The sequence below is a fragment of the Carcharhinus amblyrhynchos genome, unplaced genomic scaffold (assembly GCF_965287045.1).
Source record: "Carcharhinus amblyrhynchos unplaced genomic scaffold, sCarAmb.v2.hapA scaffold_54, whole genome shotgun sequence".
NCBI lineage: Eukaryota > Metazoa > Chordata > Chondrichthyes > Carcharhiniformes > Carcharhinidae > Carcharhinus > Carcharhinus amblyrhynchos.
In genome coordinates, this window is record NW_027649795.1 from 357,866 (window position 1) to 372,793 (window position 14,928).

The 14,928-nt window shown below is 47.1% G+C and overlaps 1 protein-coding gene across 2 annotated transcripts in view; it reads left to right on the forward strand.

Annotated features, from left to right (window-relative positions):
• The first annotated feature begins 892 nt into the window (after nucleotides 1-892).
• LOC145337623 (spectrin beta chain, non-erythrocytic 1-like) overlaps nucleotides 893-14,928 on the forward strand; it is a 304,515-nt gene continuing 290,479 nt past the window's right edge. For both annotated transcript variants that reach the window (XM_080182424.1, XM_080182427.1), the window contains exon 1: nucleotides 893-1,174. The gene's annotated coding sequence lies outside the window, so the exon portion shown is untranslated. The remainder of the gene's footprint in view (nucleotides 1,175-14,928) is intronic.

The following is a 14,928-nucleotide window of genomic DNA, read 5'->3' on the forward strand; positions in this document are numbered from 1 at the left end:
GGCCAATCCACCTAACCTGCGGATCTTTGTGACTGTGGGAGGAAACCCACGCAGACGTGGGAAGAATGTGCAGAGTCCGCACAGACAGTGACCCAAGTCAGGAATTGAACCCGGGTCCATAGGGCTGTGAGGCAGCAGTGCTAACCCACCATGCTGCCCATGTTATTCACTGAAGTGGATGCAAAGTTAAATTGTAATAGAATCCCTGTAGAGCAGAAGAAGGCCATTCGGCCCATCAGGTCTGCACTGACAACAATCCCACCCAGGCCCCATTACCATAACTCCATGCATTTACCTTAGCTAGTCCCCCTGACAATGAGGGACAATTTAGCATGGCCAATCCAACTAACCCACACATCTTTGGACACTAAGGGGCAATTTAGCATAGCCAATGCACCCTAACCCACACATCTTTTGGACTGTGGGAGGAAATCAGAGCACCCAGAGGAAACCCATGCAGACACGGGGAGAATGTGCAAATTCCATACAGACAGTGACCCAAGCTGGGAATCGAACCCTGGGTCCAGGCCCTTTGAGGCAGTAGCCCTAACCCACTGTGCCACCCAAATTTCACAATTTCTAAAATAAAATTGGTCAAATTAACTGATGTGTCCAAAGTAACATTTGTTTTTTTTTGTCCTGCCCTACTTCTGAATCTGCACAATGCAGTGTTGATGCAAGAGAGAAACCCTTAACCCAAACCATATGCCTTGCCCCAATTTGCTGCAGTGTGTGTCTGTGTGTCTCTGTGTCTCTATCTCTCTGTATGTGTCTGTCCCACTCTTGTGTGTATTACTCCGCCCCTCATGCAGTGTGTTGATCAGATATATTCTAGCCATCTGCCAGGGTTGGTATAGGTGGTGAAGGGAAAGGAAAGACTGCTTTGCTCCTCTCTCTCTCTCCTTTTTTCACATATATATCTCTCCCTCCCCCCTTGAACCATTATAGCCTGCAACTGCACAAGCCTCCATCAACCCAGAGATTTAGCTAATGCCCGGATTATTCCACTGATTGGCAGGGATCGAGAGGAGGAGGAAGAGTGGAAGAAACATCGCTTTCGACAACAACCTCCGACCAGGGCAAAGAGAGATGTGTGGATTTAAAATATAATCGCCGCAGCTAGCTTTGTGTGTGTGTGTTGTGTGTGTGCTGGTGGGGGAAGGCAGGATAAAAGGTAAGTGTGCAGTCTCCATGTGGGGCTGAGTTTGCCGAGGTGGCGGGGGGGGGGGGGGGTGGAGGGGGAGCGTTTGCAAAAAGCAAAGGGGTATTAATTATGTTTGATGGTGTTCATTCATTAAAATGTGTTGCTAAATCTAACCACCCCCCGTCCCAAACCTTCCTGCAACAGTGATGAATTAGATGTGTAAATTGCTACATTTATAGATCATTACGTTTGCATTGCTACATTTATAGATCGTTACATTTGCATTGGTACGTTTGTAGATTGTTACATTTGTAAATGGTTACAATTGCAAATTGCTACATTTGCGTCGGTACATTTCTAAATTGTTACATTTGTAAATGGTTACAATTGCAGATTGCGACGTTTATATTGTTACAATTGTAGATTGCTACAGTTGCAGATTGCTTCTGATGCCGACCCAGACACCTCCATCCTTTGGAAAATCTAAAATATCTTGGGGTGGTACGTGCATCTGGGGTTGATTTTTGCAAACCTCCCCCCGCCCCCCGCCTCCGGATTAAACCGAGGGTATTATTTATTGCACCGCGCGTTCGAGATTTCCTTGCATGTTCACTCACCTTATGAATGATGAAATGCCCCCATTATGCTGTTTTTGTTTGGCTGGTCGTTGCAAATTCCACCCCCCCTCCCGGATTCACTGCTTTAAAACAAAACACTGCCGGGGGGGGGTGGGGGGGTTCTTTCTCTCTCCCCCCCCCTCCACCTTCATTTATTATGATGCGTTTGAGAAATGATTCGTTGTTGTGGAATTTTTATTCTCTCTGTATGTATGTGTGTGCTCAGTTCTTTCCAACGGGCAGGTCGAGTCCTGTGCATGTTCATTGCGTCGATGCTTTATCCATATTCCATGGGGCAACAACAGTTTCATCTTGGCCTCCCCCCCCCCAAAAAAAAAATGTCCTCACATCAATCCTCCACAAACAATAGGAGCCATATATCTCTGAATCCTCCTGGATCTGTTCCTGCAAGCATACCCCAGGTCTTCTTTCCCCTGATGTGATTTTTTTTGTTGTTGGTAATCCAAATCAAGTTCTGGATAAGGTAAAGCAAGGTGGATCCTATCCAAACTTGTTCTCCAGTTAGGGTGAAATAATTTCTCTCTGTGCTGAGGGACAGAAAAATCTAGGGTTTTTTTTCCGGACCTTTTTTGGTCACCAGTAAGGCTTTACTTTAACACTGCAATGAAGTTACTGTGAGAATCCCTCTAGTTGTCACACTTTGGCACCTGTTCGGGTTACACTGAGGGAGAATTTAGCACGGCCAGTGCACCCTAACCACCATATGTCTCTAGGACTGTGGGAGGAAACCAGAGGAAACCCATGCAGACATGGGGAGAACGTGCAGACTCCACACAAACAGTGACCCAAGCTGGGAATCGAACCCAGGACTCTGGTGCTGATGAGGCAGCAGTGCTAACCCACTGTGCTACCCATCAAAATAGATTGATAGAATCCCTACAGTGCAGTAGGAGGTTATTCGGCCCATCAAGCCTGCATTGACAGCAGTCCCACCCAGGCCCTATCCCTGTAACCCCTCGTATTTATCCTGTCAATCCCCCTCACACTAAGGGGCAATTCAGCATGGCCAGTCCACCTAACCCTGCGCGTCTTTAGACTGTGGGAGGAAACCGGAGCACCCGGAGAAAACCTACGCAGACGGGGGGAACGTTCAGACTCCACACAGACAGTGGCAGGAATTGAACCTGGGTCCCTGGTGCTGTGAGGCAGCAGTGCTAACCCACTGTGTCACCCACATATGGATTGTGTGTTTTTTACATCCATACCTCTTGCCGTGAACAGATTCTGGTTCACAAGATTAACGTGCGATACATGTGTCTGCCAGGATTCAATGCGACGACTTCTTCCTGAGCCCCCCCTCTACAGAGGAGCAGTGCCTCAGCTCAGAGAGATGGGTGGAGAAACCAATATGTTCCAGTCAAAAATCGAGAATGTTTGCACACCGTAAGGAATGGAATAATTGCAGAATGGTTCCCCTCAAATGCTGGAAGGAAAGGGCAGCACGATGGGTTAGCACTGCTACCTCACAGTGCCAGGGACCCGGGTTCCATTCCCGGCTTGGGTCACTGTTTGTGCGGAGTCTGCACGTTCTCCTCATGTCTGTGTGGGTTTCCTCCGGGTGTTCAGGTTTCCTCCCACAGTCCAAAGACGTGCTGGTTAAGGGGATTGGCCGTGCTTAATTGGCCTTTTGTGTCAGGAGATTAGCAGGGTAAGTGAATGGGGTGATAGGGAATAGGGCCTGGGTAGAATTGTGGTCGGTGCAGACTTGATGGGCCAAATGGCCTCCTTCTGTGGGGATTTTATGATTGCTGCTCTGATTCTATGAAAAATTGTAACATTGAGGCCAAAACGTTGTGTGATTTCAAGAAGAAATTAGATATTGCTTTTGGAGCTAAAGGGATCGAGGGATATGGGGAGAGGGGTGGCACTGCTGCCTCACAGCTCCAGGGACCCGAGTTCGATTCCCAGCCTGGGTCACTGTCTGTATGGAGCCTGCACGTTCTCCCTGTGTCTGCGTGGGTTTCCTCCGGGTGCTCCGGCTTCCTCCCACAGTCCAAAGATGTGCGGGTTAGGTTGATTGGTCATGTTAAATTGTCCCTTAGTGTCAGGGAGATTAGCAGGGTAAATGGGGGATGGGGATAGGGGCTTGTGTGGGATTGTGGTCAGTGCAAACTCGATGGGCCTAGTGCCCTCCTTCTGTGGGGATGCTATGAAAACTAGGAACGTTCTTTGTGGCCAAAATGTTGTCTGATTTCAAGAAGAAATTAGATAGAGCTCCTAGGGCTAAAGGGGTCAAGGGATATGGGGGCAGGAGGGGGGAAATCAGGATATTGAATCCGATGATCAAAATGAATGGTGGAGCAGGCTCGAAGGGCCAAATGGCCTCCTCCTGCTTCTAGTTTCTAAATCCTAAATCAGAAAACCAGAATCAATAAGTAGTCTCACAACACCAAGTTAAAGTCCAACAAGATTTATTCGGTAGTGCGAGCTTTCTGAGCTTTGCCCCTTCGTCAGGTGAGCCAGGGGCAGCGCTCTGAAAGCTCGCGCTACCAAATAAATCTTGTTGGACTTTCACCTGGTGTTGTGAGACTACTCACTGTGCTTACCTCAGTCCAACACCGGCATCTCCACATCACATTACGGTTGGCACTGATGACAGCTGCGAATTAATGGGAATGCGATTTTGGAATTTTTGTGACTGTGAAACTCCACGATATGTGTAGCTATAATAATTCCATAGGTGCAGGTATAAGCACCGATGGCTTGCCCAAAGAGAGAATGTCTGGATGACCCTTGTCAATGTATTTTTGTTGTGCTGTTCTTCTCCCAGCACGTCGCCCTCATTTGTTGTCTTCATGGAGGCCAGAACGTGCGAACAAATGAATTAGGTGCAGGAGTAGGCCATTCGGCCCCTCGAATATTCACTACCGTCTGTAAGATCATGCTGGCTCATCAACTCCACACCCTGCCTAACCCCCCCAATAACCGTTGACTCATTTTTTAGTCAAGAATCTATCTACCTCGACCTTAATATGAGTTGATCTTGCCTCCTTCTACAAATCTGTTCAACCCAAGGACGTGTCCACTGAGGTTGTAGCTTCACTTGACACTTGCCCTCTTTTGGGCACTTTGGTGGCATAGTGGGTTAGCACTGCTGCCTCACGGTGCCAGGGACCCAGGTTCGATTCTGGCCTTGGGTCACTGTCTGTGCAGATTCTGCATCATCTTCCTGTGTCTGCGAGGGTTTTCTCCGGGTGCTGCAGTCCTCCCACACTCCAAAGATGTGCGGGTTAGGTGGATTGGCCATGCTAAATTGCCCCTTGGTGTTGGAGGAGATTAGCAGGGTAAAAACATGGGTTACAGGAATAGGACCTGGGTGGGGTTGTGGTTGGTGCAGACTCAATGGCCGAGTGGTCTCCTTTTGCAATGTAGGGATTTTATAATTCATAGAATCCTACAGTGTAGAAGGAGACCATTCGCTTGGTGATGTGCTGGAGTGCCAGGAGGCTGCCACTCTGTGCATTTTTTCTTGGCCTCAGCTGGGAGAGGAGCAGATAGAAGGGACCCTTCTTACCTGAACTCCATCGGTGTCAATTAATTGGGATTCTCTGGAGCTCTGGTTGATTCTGACGCTTTGCCCTTGAGCATGCATGTATCCTTGACAGAGATGCATCAAACGTAGTGGTGATGCTGATGCCAGTGGCTATTCTCTGTGGATTCATTGTGAAACGTTTCCATTTAGGTCACTTTGGAGCAGAACTGTCTTTCCCAAAGTGTGTCCCCTGGGGATGGGATCTGCCAGAAAGAGCTGGAGCTGTCTTTGGGACTGGGTTGAGCCAGAGACGATTGACTGCAACCCTGACTTTTGTTTTGAGTTTGGCAATCCTTTGTACTCCAGTCGCCTGAATTGTGTCACTCAGTGTCCCTGCCTTTCCATAGGTTTTGACTCAATTTTTATTGGTTTCCAACCAGCTTGACCTATTTTCAAATGTTGACTGGACCTTTCTTCACAGGACTGATTTTTAAAAAGTTAAAATTTATTTATTAGTCACAAGTAAGTTTACATTAACACTGCAATGAAGTTACTGTGCAATTCCCCTAGTTGCCACACTCTGGCGTCTGTTCGGGTTACGATGAGGGAGAACTTAACACCTAACCAGCACATCTTTGGACACTAAGGGGCAATTTAGCATGGCTAATCCATCTAATCAGCATGTCTTTTGGACTGTGGAAGGAAATCAGTGTGCCCGGAGGAAACCCACGTAGACATGGGGAGAACATGCAAATTCCGCACTGATAGAGACCCAAGAGGGAAGCGAACCCAGGCCCCTGGCTCTGTGAGGCAGCAGTGCTAACCACTGTGCATCATTTTTTAGTCACATCTCAGTGCTGTTAGATGGAATTCCTGCAGTGCAGAAGGAGGCCATTCAGCCCATTGAGTCTGCAGTGACCCACAATCCCACCCAGGCCCTATCCCCATAACCCCACATATTTACCCTGTTTAAACCCCCTGACACTAGGGTCAATTTAAAGTAAAGCTTATTTATTAGTCACAAGTAAGACTTACATTAACACTGCAATGAAGTTACTGTGAAATTTCCCCTAGTCATCACACAGTGGCACCTGTTCAGGTCAGTGCACCTAATCGGCACGCTTTTCCGACTATGGGAGGAAACCGGAGCACCCAGAGGAATCCCGTGATGACACGGAGAACGTGCAGACTCTGTACAGACAGTAACCCAAGCTGGGAATTGAACCCGGGTCCCTGGCGCTGTGAGGCAGCAGTGCTGACCACTGTACTACCGTGCCACCCTATTATGCAAGTTAGGTGGATTAGCCATGCTAAATTGCGTCTTGGTATTGGGGGGTGTAGGTAGGGTAAATGTATGGGGTTAGCACCTGGGTGAGACTGTGGTCGGTGCAGACTCAATGGGCTGAATGGCCTCTTTGTGCACTGTAGGGATTCCATGATCTTAGTGACTGTGGAAGGAAACCGGAGTAGTGGAGGAAATGGGGAGAACATGCAGAATCTGCACAGACGTTAACCCATGCCGGTAATCGAACCCGGATCCTGGCGCTATGAGGCAGCACTGCTAACGTACTGTTAAACCGTGCCACCTAGGTGCAGAACAAACATTGCATGTGTGTGCTTATGGACCGAGCTCTCACTTCACTTTTGGCTACTAATTTCTGTCACACATGCACATGTAACCCAACACACACACCCTCTCCATCATCATCTCACTCCACTGCCACTGTTTGCTTGGTGGGTGAGTTTCCTCCTTCGCATTGGGCTACCAGCACACAGGGTGAAATTTAATGCCCTCTCCCATGGCAACGTTTGGAAGTGGTGTCATTTAAACATAGAACATTACAGCACAGTACAGGCCCTTCGGCCCTCAATGTTGCGCCGACCTGTGAAACCAATCTAAAGCCCATCTAACATACACTATTCCAATGTCATCCATGTGTTTATCCAATGACCATTTAAATGTTCTTAATGTTGGCGAATCCACTATTGTTGCAGGCAGGGCATTCCAGGCCCTTACTACTCTCTGACTAAAGAACCTACCTCTGACATCTGTCCTATATCTATCACCCCTCAATTTAAAGCTATGTCCCCTCATGCTAGCCATCACCATCTGAGGAAAAAGGCTCTCACTGTCCACCCTATCTAATCCTCTGATCATCTTGTATGCCTCAATTAAGTCACCTCAACCTTCTGTCTAATGAAAACAGCCTCAAGTCCCTCAGCCTTTCCTCATAAGAACTTCCCACCATACCAGGCAACATCCTGGTAAACCTCCTCTGCATCCTTTCCAAAGCTTCCACATCCTTCTTATAATGCAGCGACCAGAACTGTACTCGCTGTACTCCGAGTGCGGCCGCACCAGAGTTTTGCACTGCGCAACATGACCTTATATCAACCCTGGGTGCCAACTTTCAGGGATCTATGCACATGGACACCGAGATCTCTCTACTCATCCACGCTACCAAGTATCTTACCATTAGCCCAGTACTCTGTATTCCTGTAACTCCTTCCAAAGTGAATCACTTCATGCTTTTCTGCATTAAACTCCATTTGCCACCTTTCAGCCCAGCTCTGCAGCTTAGCCATGTCCCTCTGTAACCTGCAACATCCTTCCACACTGTCCACAACTCCTCCAACTTGAGTGTCATCCGCAAATTTACTAACCCATTCTTCTGCACCCTCGTCCAGGTCATTTATAAAAATGGCAAACAACAGAGCCCAAAACAGATCCTTGTAACTAGTAACTGAACTCCAGGATGAACATTTCCCATCAACTACCACCCTCTGTCGTCTTACAGCTAGCTAATTTCTGATCCAAACCGCTAAATCACCCTCAATCCCATGCCTCCGTATCTTCTGCAATAGCTTACTGTGTGGAACCTTATCAAAAGCTTTACTGAAATCTATATACACCACATCAACTGCTTTACCCTCATCCACCTCTTTGATCACCTTCTCAAAGAACTCAATAATGTTTGTGAGGCATGACCTACCCTCCACAAAACCGTGTTGACTACCCCAATCAAATTATTTCTTTCTAGATGATTATAAATCCTATCTCTTGTAATCCTTTTCTAAAACTTTGCCCACAACAGAAGTAAGGCTCACGGGTCTATAATTACCAGGGTTATCTCTACTCCCCTTCTTGAACAAGGGGACAACATTTGCTATCCTCCAGTCTTCTGGCACTATTCCTGTAGACAATGACGACATAAAGATCAAAGCCAATGGCTCTGCAATCTCCTCCCTAGCTTCCCAGAGAATCAGTTGTGTTGGGAGGGGGAGGCTGTTGGTGGTGACAGGTGGGAGACCCAATCGCCTTCCTTTCTCTCCTCCTGAAGCCAGTTGAGACTCCTTAGTGGCCAATTACATCTCTTCCTTGAAACCTCCCTTCTGCCTCCCTCATTCATCTGGGGGAGGTGATGCCTATCGCTGGACTATTAATCCAGAAACTCAGCTAGTGTTCGGGGGACCCGGGTTCGAATCCTGCCATGGCAGACGTGAAATTTGAATTCAACAAAAAAAATCCAGAATTAAGAATCTACTGATGACCCAATGTCAGTTGTCGGAAAAACCCATCTGGTTCACTAATATCCTTTATGACGGAAATCTGCTGTCCTTACCCAGTCTGGCCTAGATGTAACTCCAGAGCCACAGCAATGTGACTGCCTCTCAAATGACCCCTAAAGTGGCCAAGCTTGCAGATGACGTGAAGATGAGTGGTAGAGCAAAGTATGCAGAGGACGCTGAAAATCTGCAAAGGGATATCGATAGTCTGTGTGAGTGGGCGAGGGTCTGGCAGGTGGAGTACAATGTTGGTAAATGTAAGGTCATCCATTTTGGTAGGAATAACAGCAAAATGGACCATTATTTAAATGGTAAAAAGTTGCAGCATGCTGCTGTGCAGAGGGATCTGGGTGTCCTTGTGCAGGAATCACAAGGAGTTGGTTTGTAGGTGCAGCAGGGAATTAAGAAGGTAAATGGAATTTTGTCCTTCGTTGCCAGAGGGATGGAGTTTAAAAACAGCGAGGTTATGTTGCAGCAGTATAAGGTGCTGGTAAGGCCACACCTGGAGTTACTGTGTACAGTTTTGGTCTCCTTACTTGAGAAAGGATATACTGGCACTGGAGGGGGTGCAGAGGAGATTCACTAGGGTGATTCCGGAGTTGAGAGGGTTGGTCTATGAGGAGAGACAGAGTAGACTGGGGCTATATTCATTGGAATTCAGAAGAACGAGGGGAGATCTTATAGAAACAAATAAGATTATGAAGGGAATAGATAAGATAGAAGCAGGAAAGTTGTTTCCATTGGCGGGTGAAACTAGAACTAGGGGGCATAGCCTCAAACTAAAGGGGAAGCAGATTTAGGACTGAGTTGAGGAGGAACTTCTTCACACAAAAAGTTGTGAATCTGTGGAATTCCCTGTCCAGTGAAGCAGTTGAGGCTACCTCATTGAATGTTTTTAAGGCAAGGATAGATAGATTTTTGAACAGTAAAGGAATTAAGGGTTATGGTGAGCGGGTGGGTAAGTGGAGCTGAGTCCATGAAAAGATCAGCCATGATCTTATTGAATGGCGGAGCAGGCTCAAGGGACCAGATGGCCTACTCCTCCTAGTTCTTATGTTCATATGTACTGATGACCATTGTCGATTGTCAGGGAAAACCCATCTGGTTTACTAATGCCCTACAGAAAGAAATCTGCTGTCCTTACCTGGTCTGGGCGACATGTGACTCCAGAGTCACAGGTTGATTCTCAACTGCCCTCCAAGGGCAACTGGGGATGGACAATAAATGTTGGCCCAGCCAGCGACACCCATGCCCTATGACTGAATAAAAAAAGGAACAATCACCTGTGGTCTGGGTCCCCTGTTGATTGCTACTATTCCTCTAGTCTTGTTGAAGGTGAGGTGCTTGCCAGCCTCAGATTGGCTGGTAAATCTAGGGATTCTGGATTTCTAAACTCCTGGCCCATGATCACTGGGAATGGCTGCCGTTGACCATTGAAATGCCTGACTAGTACATAATACAGTGGTCCTTCCTTAAAGAAGTGATGGGGCACTTGCTGGCTCCCCAGATGGTGGGTGAGACCCCCGTAACTGGGTTAAATTCTGCCCCTCCTCTGGAAAGGCAAGAGTAATGGAAAGAATTGAGACATCCATGCAATAGCCTGGTGGTATTATCGCTAGACTATTAATCCAGCTAATGTCCTGGGGGATCCGGGTTCGAATCCCAGCACAGCAGTGCAGGCTCAAGGAGCCAAATGACCTACTCCTGCTCCTAGTTCTTATGTACCATCACAAATGTTTAGGCTTGTATTTAAGTGGTTTTCTTATCAGTGTTAATACAAACTAGCAGAGAATGGTTTTGATCCATCGACCTCTGGGTGATGGCTCCATATGCTGCACCACTCTGTAGATGTAGTGTATTTAGATTTCCAAAAGGCATTTGACAAGGTGCCGTACAAGCGGCTGATGCATAAGGTAAAAGCCCATGGAAGTGGGGTTTTGTATCAGCATGGACTGAAAACTGGCTGTCACATAGAAAACAGAGAGTTGGAATAAATGGGTTCTTTTCTGAATGAAAAATGTAACAGTTGGACTACAGCAGAGATCAGTTCTTGGCCCTCCAGTTGTTCACTATTTAATTCCATGGAAGGAACAGAATGTAAGGTTTCCAGGTTTGCCAATGATACAAAGATATGTGGAAGGTTGTGAATGTAGCCCAGTCCATCCAGCAAACCAGCCTCCCATCCATTGACTCTGTCTCCACTTCTCGCTGCCTCGGGAAAAGCAGCCAGCATAATCAGGGACCCCACGCACCCTGGACGTTCTCTCTTCCACCTTCTTCCATTGGGAAAAAGATACAAAAGTCTGAGGTCACTTGCCAACCGACTCACGAACAGCTTCTTCCCTGCTGCTGTCAGACTTTTGAATGGACCTACCTCGCATTAAGTTGATCTTTCTCTACACCCTCGCTGTGACTGTAACACTACATTCTGCACTGTCTCCTTTCCTTGTCTATGAATGGTATGCTTTGTCTGCATAGCAAGCAAGAAACAATACTTTTCACTGCATATTGGTACATGTGACAATATCAAATCAAAGGGCATGTTGTATGAGGAAACTGATTCTGCAGCGGGATGTAGATCGATGGGGTGACTGGGCAAAACCTGGCAAATGGATTTTGGTGTGAGGAAATGTAAGGTCACGCACTTTGGTAGGAAGAATCAAAAGACAGATTATTATCGAAATGGGGAGAGACTGCAGGTGAGTGAAGTACAGAGGGATCTGGGTGTTATAGTGCATGAATCGCAATAAAACTAGTAGGCAGGTCCAAGAATTAGTTAAGAAGGCAAACAACGTTTTGGCTGATATTGCAACGGGATTGAAATTTAACAATAGAGAGGTTTTGTTGCAATTGTACAGGGTGATGGTGAGGCCTCCCTCCTCAAATTTGGTTTGATTTATTATTGTCACATGTATTTGTATACAGTGAAAAGTACTGTTGCTGTGCGTTATACAGACAAAGCATACCGTACATAGAGAAGGAAAGGAGAGAGTGCAGAATGTAGTGTTACCGTCACAGCGAGGGTGTAGAGAAAGATCAACATAATGCGAGGTGGGTCCATTAAAAAATCTGACAGCAGCAGGGAAGAAGCTGTTCTTGAGCCAGTTGGTACGTGACTTCAGACTTTTGTATCTTTCTTACTGAAGAAGGTGGAAGAGAGAATGTCTGGGTGCATGGAGTCCTTAATTATGCTGGCTGCTTTGCCAAGGCAGTGGGAAGTGTAGACAGAGTCAATGGATGGAAGGCTGGTTTGCATGATGGATTGGGCTACATTCACAGCCTTTTGTAGTTTCTTGCAGTCTTGGGCAGGGCAGGAGCCCATACCAAGCTGTGATACAACCAGAAAGAATGCTTTCTATGGAGCATCTATGAAAGTTAGTGAGACACAGCTCCATGGTGCGACACAGTTGTAATTGGGCAAGAATGAAAGCTAAGGCAAAGAGAATGCAGAGATGACCAAAAGCATGGTCAAAGTCCTGGATTTGAAATTTCCTGCTTGTACATCACCAACTTTATTCACCACAGGCCTGTGACCAGCGATGTGCCTCAGGGATCAGTGCTGGGCCCACTGTTATTTGCCATTTATATTAATGATTTGGATGAGAATATAGGAGACATGGTTAGTAAGTTTGCAGATGATACCAAGATTGGTGGCATAGTGGACAGTGAAGAAGGTTATCTCCAATTGCAACGGGATCTTGATCAATTGGGCCAGTGGACTGACGAATGGCAGATGGAGTTTAATTTAGATAAATGCGAGGTGATGCATTTTGGTCAATTGAACCAGGGCAGGACTGGAATGCGCTACCGAGTAGGGTGGTGGAGGCAGGAACGTTGGACTCGTTTAAGATGCAGTTAGATAGGCACATGAGTGAAACAAGAATGGAGGGATATGGTAGGGGCTATTAAATAGGGTTAAACCTCGGGAGACACCGGAAGGGCAGGCTGTATGATTAATATTTTTTGTCTTTATTCCACAGGTGGAGGTCCACCTCGTGTCAAGCGAGGGGCATGCACACGGCGGGTCGTGCGTGGGCTGCTCTTGGAAGTCCAGGAGTGGCCTAGTACTTCATGTCGGTGTGTGTGCTTGATCCTGGACCGATAGACGGGCGCCACAACAGCTCAGTGACTAGCACTGCTAGCTGTGCAGATACATGGATTTGGGCCTGTGTCTGTGGGAGTTTGCGCATTCTCCCTGTGGTTGCGTGGGTTTCCTCCGGGCGCTCCGGTTTCCTCCCACACCCCAAAGATGTGCTGTTAGGCTAATCGGTTTCCACCAAATTGACACTATTTCTTCCCTGAATCTGACTGAGTAGGGTCCCATTCGTAGACATGCAGGGTAAAATAGGTGTAGGGTGATGCGGCGGTGCGGGCTCGTTGGGCCGAAGGGCCTGTTTCCCGTGCTGGGTTGTTCTTTGTTCTTTGTTCTAGGACTTACTCAGAGTTACAGAACAAAGAGACCTAGGGGTACAGGTTCATAGCTCTTTGAAAGTGGAGTCACAGGTGGACAGAGTGGTGAAGGCGGCATTCAGCATGTTTGATTTCATCAGTCAGAACTTTGAATACAGGAGTTGGGACGTCTTGTTGAAGTTGTACAAGACATTGGTAAGGCCACACTTGGAGTACTTGTACTCTCTCCACTCGCACTGTCAGTCTGTACCTGTAAAGATTTGATTACTTGTAAAGACTCGCATTCCAATCATTATCTTGCCTCTGTCTCTGTCTACATATGCTGTGTTTGTGAAACCCAACTCCCCACTCACATCACATGGATGAATGCGGCTGTAAATTTTGTCCCTTTTGAGCTTGTTCTGTGATACCATCTGATCTTGGCTGATGTATATCAAAGTTCCATTCATCTACATCCTATGATGATCTTTATTGAACAAAATTCTGTGCATTACAGCCTTCTGTTCGTGAAACTTCTTGTTAGAGTCATTGAGTTTACAGCATGGAAGCAGGCCCTTCGGCCCAACTTGTCCATGCCGCCCTATTTTTACCATTTTAAGCTTGTCCCAATTGCCTGCGTTTGGCCCATATCACTTTATGCCCATCTTACCTATCTAACTGTCTAAACGCTCTTAAAAAGCACGGGCAGCACGGTGGCAGAATGGTTAGCACTGCTATCTCACAGCGTCAGGGATCTGGGTTTGATTTTGGGCTTGGGTCACTGTCTGTGTGGAATATGCACATTCTCCACGTGTCTGCATGGGTTTTCTCTGGGTGCTCCGGTTTCCTCCCACAGTCTGAAAGACGTGCCAGTAAGATGTATTGACTTGAACAGATGCCAGGTTATGTACGCAGTGTGTCTGCCTGTGTTGCTAGAATTCACAGTAACTTCATTGCAGTGCTAAAATAAGCCTTACTTGTGACCTCTACTACTATCTCTGGCAGCTCATTCCAGACACTCACCACCCTCTATGTGAAAAAATTGCCCTGCGTGTGTGTGGTTTTATCAGGAATTCATTGACCTATAAAGCTATGTTCATTTGTCGTCATGTGTTGCCCTGAGTTGGTGATGGTGGGTCTCCATGAACTGCAGTTGTACTCGGAAGAGATATAGAACATAGAACGTTACAGCGCAGTACAGGCCCTTTGGCCCTTGATGTTGCGCCGACCAGTGGAACCAATCTAATGACCCTCTAACCTAAACTATCCCAATATTATCCATATGCCTATCCAATGACCATTTGGACGCCCTTAAAGTTGGCGAGTCCACAGCTGCTGCAGGCAGGGCATTCCACACCCTTACCACCCTATTGCTCTAAAAATGTCCAAAAACCGTGAGGAGCCTAGGCATGGTAGTCAGAAAGACTTGTTCCCCCAGCTGAGGGGTCCGTTGCCAAGGGGCATAGTTTCAAGATGATTGGGAGACGGAATGGGGGGACATGAGGAAAAGCTTCTTCACCCAGAGGGTGGTGGGCATCTGGAATTCACTGCCCAAGTTGATGATGGAGGGAAGAGCCCGCAACTCATTTACAAGATACCTGGATCTGCATCTGAAGAGCTGTAACCTGCAAGGCTAAGGACCAGCTGCTGGAAAAAGGGATTAAGATGTGTGGCTAGTTTCATTTTGTATCATTTTTGGCCGACGCAGACACGATGGG